Source organism: Cervus canadensis, chromosome 25 (assembly GCF_019320065.1).
Source record: "Cervus canadensis isolate Bull #8, Minnesota chromosome 25, ASM1932006v1, whole genome shotgun sequence".
Classification (NCBI taxonomy): Eukaryota; Metazoa; Chordata; class Mammalia; order Artiodactyla; family Cervidae; genus Cervus; species Cervus canadensis.
In genome coordinates, this window is record NC_057410.1 from 23,062,209 (window position 1) to 23,083,418 (window position 21,210).

The 21,210-nt window shown below is 39.0% G+C and overlaps 1 protein-coding gene across 7 annotated transcripts in view; it reads left to right on the plus strand.

Moving 5' to 3' along the window:
• PCED1B (PC-esterase domain containing 1B) overlaps nt 1-21,210 on the plus strand; it is a 180,261-nt gene that overhangs the window by 98,089 nt on the left and 60,962 nt on the right. For 5 of the 7 annotated variants that reach the window (XR_006265421.1, XM_043446970.1, XM_043446969.1 and 2 more), the window contains exon 4: nt 13,283-13,421. The exons of the other annotated variants lie outside the window; for them this stretch is intronic. The gene's annotated coding sequence lies outside the window, so the exon portion shown is untranslated. The remainder of the gene's footprint in view (nt 1-13,282; nt 13,422-21,210) is intronic. 7 annotated transcript variants of the gene reach the window in all.

The following is a 21,210-nucleotide window of genomic DNA, read 5'->3' on the forward strand; positions in this document are numbered from 1 at the left end:
ACTGCAGCCATGAAATTAAAAGCTGCTTGCTCATTGGAAGAAAAGCTATGACCAACTTAGATAGCATATTAAAAAGCAGAGACATGACTTTGCCAACAAAGGTCTGCATAGTCAAAAGTGTGGTTTTTCCAGTAGTCATGTACAGATATGACAGTTGCACCATAAAGAAATCTGAGAGCCGAAGAATTGATGCTTTCAAATTGTAGTGCTGTAAAAGGCTCTTGACAGTCCCTTGGACTTCAAGGAGATCAAAGCAATTAGTCCTAAAGGAAATCAACCCTGAATATTCATTGGACGAACTGATGGCTTAAGCTGAAGCTCCAACACTTTGGCCACCTGATGTGAAGAGCTAACTCATTGGAAAAGACCCTGATGTTGTGAAAGATTAAAGGCAGGAAGAGAAGGGGTTGACAGAGGATGAGATGGTTGGATATTGTCACCAACTCAATGGACATGAATTTGAACAAACTCAGGGAGACAGTGGAAGACAGAGGAGCCTGGCATGCCACAGTCCATGGGTTTGCAAAGACTCAGATATGACTTAGCAACTGAACAACACTTTCAAATAATGCAATGGCAACAGTCTAATATCCCATAGAACTCTGCCACCATCTCAAAAAATAAAGGAAAACTTAGAAAAGGAGGAAGTCACCTCAAATGTACTCATGAAGTCAATGAAAGATTGACTCTCTTCATGCTGGGATGTAAAAATGCAAATACCATTGTTTACAAAAGCCCCCAAGGCAATTGCCTCTCATTTTTAATTTTGAAAAGTAAAGAAGGATTAATGATAGAAAGTTGTATCCAGGCAATACAAATTACAAATGGGAACATTGCCATAATTTGCTTTATGAAGGACTCGCTCAGTTTACCATGATGTTGCAACCACAGTTTAGATCCTAATCGCCATCTTCCCTTCTCTGCTTCTCATCTTCTGCATCTCAGAAAGGCTCAGTTAGGACCTCTGTGCCAATGTTAGCTAGTCTCAGTTAAATGCAGGAAAATTAATATGGAGCTTCAATTGAAATAGCCTCCTCTCAAAGTTGAAACAAGGGAACAACAAATCTTATCAGAACATCTGGTGAAGGATCCATCTAGTTGAAGGATGGATTTTCATAAAGTAGTATTAATAAATGCAAAGTCTGCACTGTTATTCTTACATTTGAAACCTCAACTGGAGGTTTTGGAATTGGTGGACTGTTCAGATGAAATAATATTTCTGGTTAACCATTTCTTTTAAAAAGTCAGTACTTTGTCAGTGTATTTCTCAATGCTTTATAAGTCAACTGCTCTGCTTGAGGAGTTATAGTTCCATCCCAACATCACAGATACTATGTTGTTTACTACAGACCTTGCAATACCTCTGCTTCATAATCTCAGACCATCACTTTTCATCTTTTTAGCACCAAACATACTGTTTTCATTCATTCATCAGTCTGTTTGATAAATACTGACTGAATGCCTACTATGTGCCAAGTACTCTCCTAGAGACTGAGGGCATAACAGAAAATAAAACAAACATCTCTTCTTTCATGGAAATTAAATTTTGATACAGTGTTATATGTATAAGGAATAGGAGCTTGGACTGACAACTTATACACAGACATATCCTTGTTGTCGATTTTTGATTAATCACTGAGGCCAGTTAGCTTGATGTTATTTGATGTTTTCTGATGAAGTTTATGTTTCTAGTCTATTTAAATCATAGTTTCTGGGAGTTGGGTTCTGGTTAGTGAAGATCTTTTCCACTATATTTCTCTTGATTGAGTACAGTGAGATAGAAAAACCATATACAGTAGAAAGAATGCTGGATCTCTAAATTCTTTAAAAACCTGGAATTTTTTTAACCTTCATGGTCTAGTTTATTCCCTTTCCTGAAGAAAAAAGTAAAACAACTCAACTTTTTGTCAGCACTAAACAGAAGACAGACCATCATTACCAACCATTCCAACCCTTCTGCGATCTTAGTCCTGTCATGAGAAACATCCTGTAATTTCCCCCCTTCAAAATCAGAACTGAATCCAAGAAGATCCGTGCAAAACTGGATGCTAATAATAGTCCACTCCCACTGACAACGGAAAGGCTGAAGTCTTCACAAATCTTTTCAAAGAACAGTTTGAGGCATTTTGAAGTCACAAATGGTTCTGTTTCTCTGAGCAGGCATTTTTCAGAGCACTGAGCTCAGTTAGAAATACTAAAACTAAAGAAAACCAGTGAAACGAAGCTCCTTCAGAAAAGAGCTGCTGAAATGGATGAAAGCTTGGGAGATCCCCCTACTGAAGAGCTGTTAGAGGCACCGAATTTATTTCTTTGACTTAGTTGAGGAAGAGAGGACTCAAAAATCAAAGGTGCATGGCAGTGAGTCACTATCACCAATAGATCTAAGTGCTAACAGAGCTAAAATTACAGTAATACTATGTTGACTACTTTATCCATATTATCTTTTTTAAGAATTTCAAAACTCAGGAAGCAGATGTTATTGCTATTATTCCCATTGCACAGTTGAAGAAAACTGAGGCTCAAGTAACTTGCACACAACCACATAGCTAGTAATGGATGAGCTGGAACTTGAACCCAAGCTGTGTCTAGGGCCTCAGCTCTTCATCAGTACACTGAGCTGCCTTAGGAGCAGAAATATTCAGTTGTCTAAAAGGATGTGAAAAAATGAGGCCATGTAAATAAATTAGATTTTGATGCTCATCACTCCAGAGATTGGAAATGGAAATGAAATGTCTGTGTCTTATTGGGATGGAGAGCATTCAGGTCTGCCTGAAGCAGTGCAGTTGCTCAGTCATATCTGACTCTTTGAGACCCCATGGACTGGAGCCTACCAGGCTCCTCCATCCATGGAATTTTCCAGGCAAGAGTACTGGAGTAGGTTGCCACAAACACAAATTTAAAATGGCCTTGAGGTCTCTTTCTTTCTGGTCATGATTGAAAAGATGGTTTTTGCTCATTATACCATTTGGAAGTTAACATAAAGAAAATTAAAAATATGATTAAATAACATATCTGACTGATACCTTGGCAGTGTTAATTACCCAATTAGAGAGTGAACTCTTCCAAATTAAGGAAGAATGGAGTACCTACAACTACTATACTCTAAAATTATAGTAGGTAAGTGTTCACATCTCATTCTGTGTCTGTAAAAAGATGGACAAAATACACATAGAAAATTCTGTAATTTGTCTGGGGGTAGGATTCCTAAATATATTTTGCTTTAATGCCTTATAGAAGCGACTCTCAAGGAAACTGGTATAAACCTTTCAAGAAATCTGAGATGACAATGTATTTATGTGTTCTAAAATTAGGAAACTAGTTATAGGTGAAGAAGTAGAAGGTGTGTGTTACGCTGGGATTGGTGACCGCTGGAGGAGAGGATTTCGATCTGGGGTCAGACATGAGACTTGACTACTTGGAGCTTTTTGTGTAGCAAAGTTTTATTAAAGTATAATAGAGATAGGGAATGCTTCTGACCTAGACATCAGAAGGGGACAGAACAAGTGCCTCCTTGCTAGTTTTTAGAAAAGTGTTTTATATCTGTTAGAAAACTATTAGTCAGATAAGAGAGACACCTCGAGGCTGAGGGAGTTTCACCAGGCCCCTCGCACACAATATGCATTTTTGAGATAGGATAACATGTGGTGTGTCATCCCTTGGCCATGAAACAATTGATAGGAATACTGGTTTTTGGAGCCATTATTAGTCCAAGGTTTGAGAAAAGAAAAAAAGTTAGTCTTAGGTGTAACCATTTTGAAGAAAGGGAAATTCCAAAACAAATATATAGTTTTATTAACATAGCTTAAGATAAATATTTCCATAGGAAAAACACATTGGTTAGCTCAAGGCAGAACCAGGTGTCATCAACACAGAATTAAAAGAAGCCTCTTTTAGTGTTGTGTAGAGAAGGGAAAAAAAAATTGTCTGCCACTTGCAGTTTATTTCCTCCTGCCACTTGAGGACGTCTGGCCTTCCTTCTTGTTACCCTCTCAGAAGCAAAAGTTAGAACCGGACATGGAACAATGAACTGGCTCAAAATTGGGAAAGGTGTACATTGAGGCTGTGTATTGTCACTCTGCTTATTTAACTTATATGCAGAGTACATTATGTGAAATGCCATACTGCATGAAGCACAAGCTGGAATCAAGATTGCTGGGAGAAATATCAATAACCTCAGATATGCAGATGACACCACCCTTATGGCAGAAAGTGAAGAGGAACTAAAAAGCCTCTTGATGAAAGTGAAAGAGGAGAGTGAAAAGTTGGCTTAAAGCTCAACATTCAGAAAACTAAGATCATGGCATCTGGTCCCATCACTTCATGGGAAATAGATGGGGAAACGGTGGAAACAGTGTCAGACTTTATTTTGGGGGGCTCCAAAATCACTGCAGATGGTCATTGCAGCCATGAAATTAAAAGACGCTTACTGCTTGGAAGAAAAGTTATGACAAACCTGGACAGTGTATTAAAAAGCAGAGACATTACTTTGCCCACAAAATCCCGTCTTTTCAAATCTATGGTTTTTCCAGTAGTCATGTATGGATGTGAGAGTTGGACCAGAAAGAAGGCTGAGCATTGATGCTTTTGAACTGTAGTGTGGAAAAGACTCTGATAGTCCCTTGAACTGCAGGGAGATCCAACCAGTTAATCCTAAAGGAAATCAATCCTGAATATTCATTGGAAGGATTGATGCTGCAGCAGAAGCTCCAATACTTTGGCCACCTGATGCAAAGAGCTCACTCCTTAGAAAAGACCCTGATGCTAGGAAAGACTGAAGGTAGGAGGAGAAGGGGACGACAGAGGATGAGATGGTTGGATGGCATCACCGACTCGATGGACATGAATTTGAGCAAGCTCCGGGAGATGGTGACCGACAGGGAAGCCTGGCATGCTGCAGTCCATGGGGTCGCAAAGAGTCGGACACAACTGAGTGACTGAACAACAACGACAATTTATAGGTGATGGAACACTAATTATAGGTGATACATCAAAAACGGATTTCATGGTCAAAGTAAAGATTCATAAGCACAATGAAAATTCACAGTATCTAGGGATATGGATGGGTCTAGATAGAGACTGTCATACCGAGTGAAGTCAGAAAGAGAAAAACAAATGTGGGCTTCTTAACGTATATATGTGGAATCTGGAAAAATGGTATAGATAATCTTATTTGCAAAGCAGAAATAGAGACACAGATGTAGAGAATAAATGTACAGACATCAAGTATTGAAAGGAAGGGTGGGATGAATTGGGAGATTGGGACTAACATATATACACTATTGATACACTGTATAAAATAGATAATGAATGAGAACCTACTGCTTAGCTCAGGGAACTCTCCTCGATGTTCTGTGGTGACCTAAATGTGAGGGAAATCCAAAAAGAGGGGATACATGTATACGTACAACTGACTCACTTTGCTCTACAGCAGAAATGAGCACAACATTGTAAGGCAGCTATATCCCAATAAAAATTAATAAAAAAAAAAGATTCACAGTGTCATATTAAAGGTTCTGAGAAGTTTAGCAATAAAGACACTGACTTAACTTGGCTTAACCAAAATTCCCCACATGTTTTGGCTGCAGAATCATTTAAAGTTTTTTCAGTCTTCCACTGAACCAGTGTTTCACTGAACATATATTATAGCAGATTGTTTAAAATTCACAGTCTCATGACTTCTGCTGTTTGAAATTACACAGTAATTTTGTTAACTTGCATTTTCCACTCAGTCATCTTAAGAATGTGCACCTGGTGAGGACAAGGATTTGTCTGCCTACAGACCCCTCACTGGTAAATATTCTTATGTTACGATGACTTTTGATTCCCTAAGCATCTGGTTACTGTGGGATATCTGATAATGATTCCTAAGATAATGAGGCCCCCAGAGCCCACTGTGCTGTGACAGGCAGTGAGGATACTGTGAATAGAACAGATGTGGTTCCTTCCAAAGCAGAGCTAATATTTTCATGAGGGAAATGGACTGTCAGATAACTCAACAAGCAATGGCACAGGATATTTTACATTATGAAATTTTAAATTGGTAAATTAGGTCTGTCTCAGTCTCATATGTGTTTTAGTTTGTATGAATTGTCCCTTGCATGCTTATCCCCTGGACACGTGTAAGAGGCAGGTTTGGGGAAATACGGTGCTGAAAAACAACCAGCGGGGGAAAGGGGACTGGATTTATAGCACTTGCAGATGTCTATGATGTAAATACTCCCACCATGTCAGATTTTAAGTTACCAAGGTGATGTTAAGCCACTTCTGGAAATTTAACCATCTACTCTCATGAACTGGTGCCTGAGGCTCCAGCACATCACTAATTCTAGTTTCAAGGAAAGTTCAGCAGCATTCTTCTCAGACTTTTGGATTTCCAAAGCAAAATGTAAAGAATTTTTGAAAATTAAAGAATGACTAAATTTCCAAAATTTTTTCTCCCTCATTCATTCACACATTCATTCATTTCTCCCTCCCTCCCTCTCTTCCTTCCTTCTCCAAGTAAGGATGCTAAAAACAAATAACATTCTACAATCACCTTCATTCCATAAAAGAAAGGATATTTTAACAACAAAAAAGTGAGAATGATTTAACTTCAGAATGTTTAAAATCCTTTATATTAAATGAGCCTAGCTCTATGAAAATTTTACTAACTTAATTATTTTTCTAATTTTGTCATGAACTAGGGAAATCTTGGCGTAGACATTAGCCTGGTTTTTACTACAAGTGACGGAAAACCTGACAGAGACTTAATAGCTCAGAATCATTTTCTGATAGTTCAAGAGGTCTAGAAGTAAATGGTAGTTTGACTGCTGTGATGCTGTTAGGTACCTGCTGTTTCCTTAGCTTTCCTTTCCACTCTCTTTAGATTGTAAACTCTTTTCATACTTACAGCCTCATAGTCATAAGATAGCTACTGTACTTCCAAGAAGATAAAGTGACAAGGACAGAAAGCCTTGTGGGTTGAACTGTGTCCTCCAAAATGGTATGATGAAGTCCTAACCCCAGGTATCAGTGGATATGAGTGTATTTTAAATAGGACCTCATCCATATAAGGCTCCTTCTCCAAGATCAAGAGATGAAATGGGAGTGTGGGGGCTTTCCTGCTGGCTCAGTGATAAAGAATCTGCCTGACAATTCAGGAGACCGGGTCCTGTGCCTGGCCCGGGAAGATCCCACATGCTGCAGAGCAACTAAGCCTGTGTCACAACTATTGAGCCTGTGCTCTAGGGCCCAGAAAGTGCAACTACTAAGGCCAGGTGCCACAACTACTAAAGTCCACACACCTTAGAGCCCATGTTCTGCAGCAAAAGAAGGCACCACAATGAGAAACCCACACAGGAACAACTAGAGAAAAGCCTGAGCAGCAATGAATGCCCAGCACGGCCAAAATAAATAAATAAAATCATTTTTTTAAAAAAAGAGATGAAATGGACCTACGTAATACACAGAAATAAAATAAGAGACCAGGCAAAATAGGGAAACAGAGGAATACATTTCAAACAAAGGAATAAGATAAAACCTCAGAGAAAGAACTAAGTGAAATGAGATAAGAAACCTACCCAGTATATTAAGGGTAATGATCATCACCGATCTCAGGAGAAGAATGGATGAACACAGTAAGAATTTTAAAGAACAGTCAGAACACATTAAAAAGAAGAAGAACAGATCAGAGACGAAGAATACAATAATTAAAAAACAAATCAAAAAGCACAAGGGGGAATCAAAGTAGATTAGATTAAACAGAAGAATGGATCAGTGATATAGAAGACATATTAGTGGAAATCAACCAAGCTTAACAGAACAGAAAAAAAGAAATAAAATAAAATAAAAAAAAATAAAAGTACTTGAAGGGACTTCTGGGACAACATCAGGCATACTAACATTTGTATTATGGGGGTCTCAGAAGAAGAGAAACATAAGAGCACACAGAACTTATCTGAAGAAATAATAGCTGAAACCTTACCTAATCTGGGTGATAAAACAGACATTGAGGTCCAAGAAGCACAGAGTCTCAAATAAGATGAGCCCAAAAAGGACCATACCAACACACTTTGTAATTACAATGTCATGTGAAAGATAAACAGAGAATCTTAAAAGCAGAAAGAGAAAGCAACAAGTTTCATACAAGGGAACTCCCATAAGACTGGACTTCCCAGGTGGCACTAGTGGTAAAGAATCTACCTGCCAATGCAGGAGATGTAAGAGACATGAGTTAGATCCCTGGGTTGAGAAGATCCCCTGGAGGAGGGCGTGGCAACCTGCTCCAGTATTCTTGCCTGGAGAATCCCCATGGATAGAGGAGCATGGTGGGCTATGGTCCACGGGATTGCAAAGAGTCAGATATGACTGAAGCGCCTTAGCATGTACTACGAGACCATTGGCTGACTTTTCAGCAGAAACACTGCAGACCAGAGGGAGAGGAGATATACATTCAACGTGCTGAAAGGAAAGAACTTAAACCAATAATACTCTACCCAGCAAGGTTATCCTTCTGAATTGAAAGAGAGATAAAGAGTGTTATCGACAAGCAAAAGCTAAAAGAGTTCAGCACCACTAAACCAGACTTATAAGAAGTATTAAAGGAACTTCTTTAGGCAGAAAAGAAAAGGCCACAATTAGAAATAAGAAAACTGTGAAAGTCTCATTGGTAAAGACAAACATATAGTAAAGGTCAACAACTTATAAAGATAGTAGGAAGGTTAAAAAACAGAAGTAGTAAAATTATCAATGCCTACAATAAGTTAAAGGATACAGAAAAATTTTAAAATGTAAAATATGATGTCAAAAATATAAAGCATAATGAAAGGACTAAAAACGTAGAGCTGTTAGAATGTGTTCAGCTTAAGAGATCATCAACTTAAAGGAGATATCTCTCTGTATATATAGGTTCTTATTCATGAACCTAATGGTGTAACCACAAATAAAACAACCTGCAAAGATAAACAAAAAATAAAGAACTTCCCTGGTGATGCAGGGGATAGGACTCCACCTGCCAACGCAGGAGACACGAGTTTGATCCCTGGTCTGGAAACATGTCACATGTCACAGAGCAACTAAGCTCATGTGCCACAATTACTGAAGCCTGCACACTCTAGGGCCTGCAAACCACAACTAATGAGCCCTGTGCCGCAACTTCTGAAGCTGGCGTACCCCAGAGCCAGCAAGTTGAAACTACTGAGCCCACGCGCTCCAACTACTGAAGCTCGTAAGCTAGAGTCCGTTCTCTGCAACAAGAGAAACCACCGCAACGAGAAGCCCATGCACTGCAATGAGTGAGTAACCCCTGCTCTCTGCAACCAGAGAAAGTCTGCAGGCAGCAACTAAGACCAGAGCAGCCAAAAATAAATATAAATAAATGCAACAGTGTGTACATGTCAAATAAATAAATTCTTTAAAAAAAAAAGAGAACAGAATCCAAATGTAACACTAGACACAGTTATTAAATAATAAGGAAAGAGAATAGGGAAGAAGAAAGGAAGAGAAGAACTGCAAAAGCAAACAAAATGGCCGTAAAAGGCAATGATATATGTATTAATAATTACTTTAAATACAACTGGAGTAAATGCTCCCAAAAGAGATAGAATGGCTGAAAATAATAATAATAATAAAGAGAGAGACCTACATATATGCTGCCTATAAGAAACTCACTTCAAATCTAAAGACACACAGATGGAAAGTGAGGAGTGGAGAAAGATATTCCATGTAAATAAAAATGAAAAGAAAGCTGGGTAACACTACTTATATCAGACACAATAGACTTTAACACAAAGACTGGACAAAGAGAAAGAAGGTATTACATAATGATAAAGAGATCAATCCAAAAGAACAAATAGCACTTGAAAAAAGATCTGCATCCATATCCAAAAAAGGATTTAATATCCAAAATATATAAAGAACACATATGACCCAACAACAAATAAACAAGAAGTCTAATTTTAAAATGGGCAAAGGATAGGCATTTCTCCAAAGGAGACATATAGATGGACAACAAACACATGAAAAGATGCTCAACATCACTAATTATCAGGCAAATGTAAATAAAAATCACAGTGAGATATCACCTCACACGTCTCAGGATGACTGTCAACAAAAAGACAACTAAAAATAATTATTGATGAAGATGTGTTGAAGGGAAGCCTCACTGTTGGTAGGATTGTAAGTTGGTGCAGCCACCACGGAAAATAGCATGGAGATTCCTCAAAAAATTAAAAATAGAACTACATATGATCCAGCATTTTCACATCTGTGTATTCCCTGAGAAAAACAAAACACTAATTCAAATAGATACATGCACCTGTATGTTCCCTGCAGCATTATTTACAATAGCTGAGACATGGAAACAACCTAAATGTCCATCCACAGAGAAATGGATAAAGAAGATGTCCCCTGCCCCCCACACACACACTGGAATGTTACCGATAAAAAAGAATGAAATTTTGCCAATTGCAACATCATGGATAAATCTAAAGGATATTATGCCAAGTGAAATAACTCAAAGACAGTCACCATATGATTTCACTCATATGTGGACTCTAAAAAACAGAACCAAAACAGACTCATAAAAAAAATGATGGTTGCCAGAGGGGGGGTGGGGCTAAATAGATGAATATAGATGAAGGGAATTAAGAGGTACAAACTTCTAGTTATAAAATAAATAAGTCATGGGGATGTCCTATATGGCATAGGGAATATCGCCAATGGTACTGTAATAGTGTTTTATGGGAGCAGATGGTTACTAGACTTATTGTGGTGATCATCCATAATGCATTTAAATGAATCACTATATTGTACCCTGAAACTAACATAATATTGTATTTCAACTCTATTTCAATAAGAAAGAAAGGATGGATGGAAAGAAGAAAAATTTAGGTAAGGGATCCAGGTAGAGGGTTCCAGGTAAGAAGTTAGAAAAGCGAAGATTAGTGTTTGCAGAGACAGATCATGGGCGCATGTGAAAAACTGAGAGAGGGATGGAAATTTTAAAGAAAATCAAGTGTCAGGGAACTGGAAATCTCAGGAAGAAAAGACAGGTGAAATGATCAGGTACTCATGAAAATCTCCTATCCCTACTCCAAGGGAATTATTAACCCAGTTACAAAAAGGGAGATAGTAAAGAAGAAAGAGAGAAACAGGGATGTTGGTTTAACTGTTGGCAGCATCGTATATAGATGAGATGTATTTTTCATCTTCATTCAGTGGCAGGCTTAAAGAGTTAAATCCAGCCTCAAACAGTAAAATGTTTAAAAATCAGTGCCTTAAAATCTATTTTTTCCACAGCTAAGACAGAGACTAAACATGCTCAGGAATTCAGTTCCAAGGACCAGAGGTGATGGGGGAGTAGTTTTCTGAGCATTCCATCTCCCAAGCAACCCCCAACTCTAAGCATTCTGGAATTCCTCTTAAACATTAAATCGGCTTCCTTGCAGGCATATCTGGGAATTATAGACTCATCCTGTGGAGGTCAAGTTTTGTAAAGACTGTGGCTTCATGGGTTACATTTCCACTGGCCCCATCTGCCACCTCTTCTACCTGGACCTATACTTCATCCCACCTTCTCCAAGGATAGGACTTCAGTTGGTCAACTGGATCTACCTGCATCTTTCTTCCTTCTATCTGCATCAAGCTCTTTGACCCACGGATACTTTATTTCCACCGTTTGCTCCTCACCCTTGTGTCCCCTCTCTTTCCCAGACATAACATCTTTCACAGCACCAGAGCATTTTGTGGCATTTATTAAATTAAATGTCTGTCTCCCCTTACTAAATAAGGATTTTGGAAGCAGTAGCCATTCTTTAGTGAATTTTGTGTTCCCAGCATCTAACACAGTTGGGGAATGTATTAAATGTTGGCTGAAGAAATAAATTTTTAAAGGCTAATCCCAGGGGAAACAGATCATGTTATAAATTCCTCAGCTGGAACTGTAAGAATCAGTGATGTTCCATGCAAAAGCCTCTTAGGCATAGGAATCCAGAGGGGTGACCACAGGCCCTCTTGGTCTCTGGAAAAGCATGGGATATACTGTGAGCCATAAGGCAAATATCCTTTGAACTAACCTGATTTATCTTGATGGAATTCTTTCCTTAGGTATTGTGAGCTCCATTTCTAGTGTGCAAATTCTGCTTTCCTTAGAAATGGAAAGGAACTTGAGACATTTCTTAGATAGTTTCAAGACCAAACTGCTTGTGAGAGTTAAGGACTTCCTTTTCTCACTGTGTACCAGAAGAGTTGGCACCTAGAGGTGAGAGTGGCAGAGTGTTGCAGATGTGAACATCATATGGAAACCCAGCATCCACACTTAACATGTGGGACATAAGCGGTAGCCACGCTGTCCCACTGTGGTGCTGGAGTGGGCTGGGGAGGAAGGGATTTGGGGTGAAAGCGAAAAGAAGTGCAAAACGAACATTGGAAGCATATTCATATTACATGTTCTCCCTAAAAAGAGACTTATTGCTGGTAAAATGGACTTTTTCTAGACCTGGTTATATAATCACTGGATTTTAGGTCCCAGATTCATGTTACTTCTCATTGCAAAATGCCTCCATTTGCATTTCTGCCATTTAATAGGTCATGGTGAAGTTTGTCTCCGAGTTCACTCACAGAAGATGTAAGGAGAGTCTCCACTTATCTTAGGACTTCACTCTACTATTCTTTTTCATTTCTTCTTACATTTTGATCATTCTTCTCCTCTTCTTCCACTTTATTTTTCACATCATTGGCTTCCTACCTGAGTCAGGAAGCAACCTTACGAGGCTGCCTGAGCAGAAGAGCATATGCTGTCTTCAGACTTTTAGAGATGGGCTGCCACTACTCCATGGGGTGCCTTTGTGTGAACCCCTAGTGGCTCCGGACAGACCGATTTCAGGACCAACTCTATTGTTAGGACCATCTCTTGTGCCATGAACAGCCTGCCTAACCGGAAGGTGCAACCCTGTTCAGAAAACAAGAGTCCATAATCTTGCCTAAATAAACCACCATTAGAGTGACCACTATTCTCATGATGAAAATACTCTTCTTTAAAGTCCTCTCAAGGGATGAATAAAATGGGACACATTTATTTCTTCAGTTTTCAGTAGTTTACAGGTCCTTAAGCACAATTCAAGGCTACATGGTGGCTTTCTGCTGCTAGTAGCATCAAATCCAAACAGGCTGATCTAATTTGCTAGACCATCTCTTCTTTTTAGTGCTACATTGTCATCCCACATTTTGTCTTCATTTCAGCAACCACTTAATGACCATGGACTATGAATCAAACTCTTGAATCCCATCTTTTGTTTCTCTCCAGCTTGGCATTTTCCCATCAACTAGCTCCACGACAAAATAAGCCGCCTTGAAATTTCCAAACAGAAAGCTCTGGAGATGTCTGGCAAGCCCTGGGCATAACTTTCTGCTGCTGCAGACCTGGAATCCACAGAAGCGATCTCGTGAGTCAGCTCCTCCAGCCCTAGCCTGGCCCTTCTTTTGGTCACCCTCCACCTCCTCCCCACAAACCCACATGCCTGCTTCAATACAGTACACTCCTAATCGTGCTTGAAGTGTACAAACAGCACACTTGAAGTACACTAGTTCAATGTCATTTGAGGAACTCTCTCGGTATAAACTCCACACAGAAAAACAATGATGAGACTTTATTCCCACAGTATTGTATGATTTAGAAAACACTCAGAGGCATTAGCTCTCTATACAGACATCTAGTCTTTGCCTCAATGCAGAGATTCTCAGCCTTGGTTGAATGTAGCATCACCTGGGAGTTTTCATAAAGTGCGGAGACCTGAGCTCCCTGCCCGGGGGAGAAGGAAGCAGAATCTCTGAGGGTGGAGGCTGGGTGCAGGTTTGTTTGTCCGTATCAGGTGATCCTAATGAAAACCACTGCCTGCCTTTCTCTTTGCTTTAGGGCTGACTCAGAATCATCCAGATACTATACAGAATTCCCAGCACAGCACTGGCAAAGACATGATTCTTTTTTCTCCATACATCCTCATTACTCCTGCCCAATACAACACCAGTTGACTTTGTCTCCAACCTACCCCATATGACCATGGAATATCTATCCGTTATTATAGAATTAGTTGTTTCCTCATTGCCTATAGATCTGGTTTACTTAAAATGATAACTGTCTCAAAGATGGAAGCTATCTTTCTATCCTTTGCCTCTTTCCATAGTCCTGGCAAAGAGCTTCTGAACCACAATAGACAGTAAATGGGTGTTGATTACAAGTAGAACCTATTCTTCTGGCTTTAATTTTCCTTTGATATGAAAATCAAACAGGCTTGAGAGAATGAGGTTAGAAGATTGAAATGAGAAAAATATGTAGACTGGGAAAAAAGAAAACAAAAGCAAAACCAAAGATGTCCAGTACAAGAAAAAGTGAATTTATATGTACTGCAGGCTGATTGCCTGTCAAAGTGGGCAATCCTTTTATATATGAGCTTATTCAAGTGTTACATGATTTCTTTCAGAACTTCCCTTTGGGAACAGTTGCCAAAGTCTCCATGTTACAGCACTCTCTTTAGAATCTCCAGGAGAAAAAGCAGGATGGATGAGTCTAGAACTCTACTTTTATTTTGAGCATAAAACTGTGACCTGGTCTCTAGTCTAGTCTCTGCTGTTAACTAGCTGTGACCTTGATATATCATTGAGTTCATCAGAGATGCTGACTCCCAGAGTTCTCCATAGCCATAATGTTAATAAAAAACAGCCAACATTGATGGAGTGCTTGCTATGTACCAGGCCCTGTAGTGAGCATTCTTCAGGAATTAGTTCACTTAGCCCTCATAATCACTCCTTGGGATGGTTGCTATTATCTCTAATGAGGAAACTGAGGCGATTAATTTGTTCAAGGTCACAAGGGAAATACATTTTGGTTGAATATATTCATTCAAGCCTCATTCAAATACCCAATCCCCTGTCACCACATCTGCATGCAGTGCGTGCCTGATTCTGGGCTCCTTGAACACTCTATGGACACTGATATTTTAGCACTTATCACTTGCCCCCCTGTAGTGTGTTGATTGCTTTTGCATGTCTCTTCCAGCACACTGGACTTTGAATTCAGGATTTGGCAATTAATATGACACTCAATATATGTGTCAAGTTAATGGTATGATCTCATTTAGTTCTCATAACAACTTTGTAAGTAGAATTATTCCTTTTTTTTTACAGATAAAGGCTGAGAGAGGTTAAGTAATTGGCTCAAGTTCACACAGAACTAGTCAGGTTTTGACTCCAAGCATCAGATTGTTCCCTACTCTGTGCTGGCATCCTTGTTCACTCAGTTGTCTGAGACCATCCAGAAACCAGTGTTAAATTAACTCTACAGAGAAACCATTAAGACAGGTGGCACCAATGCCAGTGGTTGCCTATGTAAGCAAACCCAAATCAAAGTCTGGAAATGCCTTGTGGTTATGAAATCAAGACCTAAGGACAACCAACCACAAGGAGCCAATGAGGCTTCAATCTATAGCCAACCAATAATTTATTGCTTTGCTTCCACCTTCCTTCTCTAAAGTCTTTTCTGGAGCCCCTGTTGGTGGAGGTCTCAACAGCTTCTGGCCTGGTGCTGCTCCGTTCTGATTTCTGCTCAAAGAAGCTAAGAAATTTTAATATGCCTCAGTCTATCTTTTAACACCAAGGATCCATTCTCTACAGCACTTCCCTGCTTGTGATCCTTGCCCATCCCTTACTCCCCTCCTGTAACTGTTCAGTCCATCTCCTTATCCCCATTCCCTCCATCGTCACCTCCTTCACTCATCTCGATTACTGCAATGGATAGTATAGATTTGGAATTTTGGCTTATCTCCAAAAACAAAAAATATTAAAAATTATGGGTGACTTTTCTAAATTGCAAGCATTTGTTATAATCTCCCTTAGAGACAAAGACATACTTCCATGCACTCAGCCTTGTGGAGCTTAAATCATGGTTCACTGGGAAGTTAGAATTGTGTTTTCACCTTGTAACATAAATTTTGGTGTGAGGATCAGCACACTTCTGTAGTCCTATAAGTCATATGAGGCAACTGGATAGTTTCCAAGATTCTACCCTTGTTTATTGATTTCATTTACCACTCTATTTCAGAGTTTGCCATTGGGGACCCAGTTCTGATCACTGCACTTGCCTTCCTGAGTTGTTTTTAACTCATTTCATTGCTCATTTTCTCTGGGGCTGTGGCCTAGATTGCTCTAAACTGCATTCCTGGTTTCCTGCCTTCCTACCTTGACCTTGACTATCACATGCTTCTGATATGCTCTGGCTGTGATCTGTCACAGGTAGGGATACTTGGTCACGTTAAAGACCTCCCTGTAGTTCTGGCTGCTGGCCCTTTGCTGCCAGCATCCTTTAGAAAACTTCCTCCCATGCCCCTGAAACAGATCTGTCTCCCAACTGCCTGCCTCATCTCAAGGGTGGCCCTCTTTACAAGTACTGGAACTTGCTTAGACCCATAAATGTCCCTTTGATATCTACTTATTGCAAACACAAGAGAAACTTCTTCAGAGCAAAGGAAGTCAGTCATTTTGGCAGTCTGCTCAGATCGTTTCAACAATAAAGCTTCTCTGAATATTAAGGTTTCCTGCTCTTCTGGGAAGAAAGTACTCGTTAATATCGTCAGATGACCTGCCAAAAAGAAAGGTCACTCTGGTAGGAGTTCCATGTGCTATTAAAAGATCGGATGTTCCTTAGATGGGAAAGCATGGCTAGGGTTTTAATGAGACAGGGAAAGGTAAGATGTGGCAAAACTTGATAGTATATGAAATTGTTCTCTTCAAAAATAACACTGTGCATTCTGTTTTGTAATTCCATTTAAAGTTATTGTCTTCATTTGAGTATTATGAATTATTTATTAGCATTATGTATTTAACTTGTCAAGTGAAGATGTATTCTTGAATGAGAGAAAAAAAAAAAACTTTAAAAAATCTTTTTGAAACAGAGTTATGTCTGAAGGGGGCTTCCCTCATAGCTCAGTTGGTAAAGAATCCACCTCCCATGCAGGAAACCCCAGTTCGATTCCTGGGTTGCGAAGATCCACCGAGAAGGGATAGGCTACCCACTCCAGTATTCTTGTGTTTCCCTGGTGGCTCAGCTGGTAAAGAATCCACTTGCAATGTGGGAGACCTGGGTTCAATCCTGGTTTGGGAAGATCTCCTGGAGAAGGGAAAGGCTACCCACTCCAGTATTCTGGCCTGGAAAATTCTATGGACTGTATAGTCCGTGGGGTCACAAAGAGTTGGACATGACTGAGCAACTTTCACTTTCTTTTCACTATGTCTCAAGGGAGAAAATGGAGATCATGAGAAAGTGAAATAATCTCTCTCCATATTCATTACGTTTATCTTCAGCTCCATCAAAATATTAATGGCTGTAAGGCTATTCCCTTCTTCCTCCTCTGATTGTTCTTCTAAATTCATTTAGAAAATAGCATCTCCCCAAAACTAGAGTTGTCTGTTCTACTCTCTCCGTTTTCCACTTCCTCACCTTTCATTCACTTTTCTTGTGCAGTTAAATATTCATTTTTCACTTTATTATGTCCATGCAAATAGCATCCACAACTTATTGTTGTGTGTACTCTGACCATTCTTGTTTTTTTTAATCATTTGCTTTTTTCCTATAGTAATTGCCTTTAAAAAATTTTTACTTGTTTCATTTGTCTCAATTTATCTCACACCTTCCAATATTCTATCAATCCAACTTCCCACAAGGTCGAACTACATAATGTATCAATTCCAGTTCCAAAACAAATGAATTCTTTAAAATTTTTAAGAGCTGTGACATATAGCTCTATGCTATAAAATTGGGAAATCTTGACGTTTTAAAAGCAGAGTGGTTATGAGTGTTCTTTTAAAAAATATGTATACCATTAAAAATATAGATAGATCATACCATCCTCAACTGGCAGGACTTCTCTTGGAAGCAGTAAAGCTTAGGAGCTGAGTTTCTGGTATTAGGAGCTTCCCAGATGACTCTGTCGTAAAGAATCCACCTGCCAATGCAGGAGATGCAAGTTCGATCCCTAGATCAGGAAGATCCCCTGGAGAGGGAAATGGCAACCCACTCCAGTATTCTTGCCTGGGAAATCCCATGGACAGAGGACTCTGGCAGGCTGCAGTCCATGGGATCACAAAGAGTCAGACATGACTGAGCATACACACACACAACACACATCTGGTATTAGAGTGTCTAGCTTCACATCCTGGCACTGCTCACCTGGAATTACATACTCACTGTTTTGTGCCTCAGTCTCCTCTTCCATAAAATGGAGATAACAGTACCTACCACAAGGATCCTTTGAAGTTTAACATAGATAATATAGGTAAATATATAATGCCTGATGCATAGTAAATACTTAGTGAATGTTAGGTATTACTTAGCACAACAGTGATAACAAAGAAACAATTTTTAAAATACTGAAAGACTTTATCTAAAGCTTATGCATGAAAAAATATGAACATAAAATTAAGAGGAAAATAACAAGCTGGGATAAAAACATTTGCAACGTGAATGAGCGAGCATAAGGTAAACACTTCATATATCATAGCCTTGGATAAAAGAGAAAATCAAACAAAGTACATACATTGTACAGCTTATAAAACAAATAAAGCTGGCTGTATGGGCACTTCCCTGGCAGTCCAGCAGTTAAGACCACACTTCCACTTGCAGGGAGCATGGGTTCAATCCCTGGTTGAAGAATTAAAATCCCACATGCCAGGTGGTACAACAAAAAAAGCAAAAACAACCCCCCAAAACTGGCTATATGAAAACATATCTGCTTTCACTTGTAATAAAAATTGCACATTAAAATAGAATGATATGCAATCAAAGGAAAGATACAAGCTGTTAATACCAGAAATGAAAGAAGGGCAATCACTACTGATCCCATGAACATTAAAAGAATAATAAAGGAATATTATTAACTCTATGCCCAAAAAAATATGATAACTTGGATGAAATGCACCATTTCTTTGAAAGACACAATCTATGAAAACTCGTACCTAGGAGAAACAGACAGTCTGAATAGCCTATATCTATTGATATCTATGACCAACATAGACAGCATATTAAAAAGCGGAGACATTACTTTGCCAACAAAGGTCCGTCTAGTCAAGGCTATGGTTTTTCCAGTAGTCATGTTTGGATGTGAGAGTTGGACAATAAAGAAAGCTGAGCGCTGAAGAATTGATGCTTTTGCACTGTGGTGTTGGAGAAGACTCTTGAGAGTCCCTTGGACTGCAAGGAGATCCAACCAGTCCATCCTAAAGGAGATCAGTCCTGGGTGTTCATTGAAAGGACTGATGTTGAAGCTGAAACTCCAATACTTTGGCCACCTTATGCGAAGAGCTGACTCATTTGAAAAGACCCTGATGCTGGGAAAGATTGAGGGCAGGAGGAGAAGAGGATGACAGAGGATGAGATGATTGGATGGCATCACCGACTCAATGGACATGAGTTTGGGTGGACTCTGGGAGTTGGTGATGGACAGGGAGGCCTGACGTGCTGCAGTCCATGGGGTTGCAGAGAGTCAGACATGACTGAGCGACTGAACTGAACTGAACTGATTGAGGAAATTGAATTAGTAATTAATGATATTCAAAAAGAGAGACTACCAGGCCCAGGTGGATTCACTGGTGAATTCTACCGTACATTTAAGGAAGAAATAATACCAATTCTCTACAATCTCTTCCAGAAATAGAAGCTGAGGGAAACTTCCTAACTCATTCTTTGAGTCCAGCATTACCCTAACAGCAAAACCACACAAAAACATTAAAGAAAACAATGTATCTCATAAGCATAGGTGTGAAAATTCTCAACAAAATATTAGCAAATCAAATCCAACAATGTATAAAAAGATACACACCACGATGAAGTAGGATTTATTCCAGGTACATGAGGCTCATTCAACATTTGAAAATCAATTAATGTAATTTGTCACATCAACAGGCTAAACGTTATAATATGATTATATCTGTAAATGTAGAAAACACATTTGAAAAAAATCCAAAACCCATTCACAATGGTTGGATTTGAAAGGTAAAACAAACACCATTCACATTAGCACCATTTACAAAAGAAAAGGAAAAAAAAAGAAATTCTTAAGGAAAAGTCTTTAAAAATAAATACAAGATCTGCCTGATGAAAATTACAAAATTCTAATGAAAGAAATAAAAGATCTATATAAATAGAGACATATTCCATGGATACAAGAGTGAATATTGTCAATATATCAGTTCTTTACAATTTGATCTATAGATGTAACTCAATCCTAATAAAAATACCAGCAAGTTATTTTGTGGCTAGTGACAAATTGATTCTAAAATTCATGTGGAGAACCTTAAGACCCAGAATAGCCAACACAATACTGAAGAAGAACAAATCTTGAAGACTGCCACTATCTAAATTTAATTCTTACTCTAGCTACAGTGATGTGGAATTGGCAAAAGAATTGGCAAAAATATATCAATGGCATGAAATAAATAGCTCAGAAATAGACCCCCACAAATCTAGTCAACTTGTCTTTGACAAAGGAGCAAAGGCAATTCAGTGAACAATGGATAAGCTTTTCAACAAATGGCGCTGGAAAAACTGGACATCCACAGGAAAAGGGGAAAAAGAAGGAATTGATGCAGACCGCACACCTTTTAAAAAAATTAACTCAAAATGGGTCATAAGCCAAGGAGAAAATCTAGGTGATCTTATGCTTGACAATGATTTTCTAGATTCAGCACCAAAAGTGCAATCCATGAAAGAAAAATTAACTGGGACTTCATTACAATTAAAAACTTAGGGAGTGGGGGAAATGTATGCTCTTCAAAAGATACTCTTAAATGATTAAAAAGACAAGTCATAGACTAGGGGGAAATATTTACAAGACATGTATCTGATTAAGAACTTGTATCTAAAGGGTACAAATAATTCTCAAAACTCAACAATAAGAAAACAAACAACCTAACTTTAAAAATGGGCGAAAGATCTAACACCTTAAGAAAAAAGCTATAGATGGCAAATAAGTATATGAAAAGATCCTCAACATCATGTCAGTGAAAGTGAAGTCGCTCAGTCGTGTGTGACTCTTTACAACCCTATGGACTGTAGCCTGCAAGGCTCCTCCGTCCTTGGGATTCTCCAGGCAAGAATACTGGAGTGGGTTGCCATTTCTTTCTCCAGGGGATCTTCCTGACTCAGGGATCAAACCCAGGTCTCCTGTATTGCAGGCAGACTCTTTA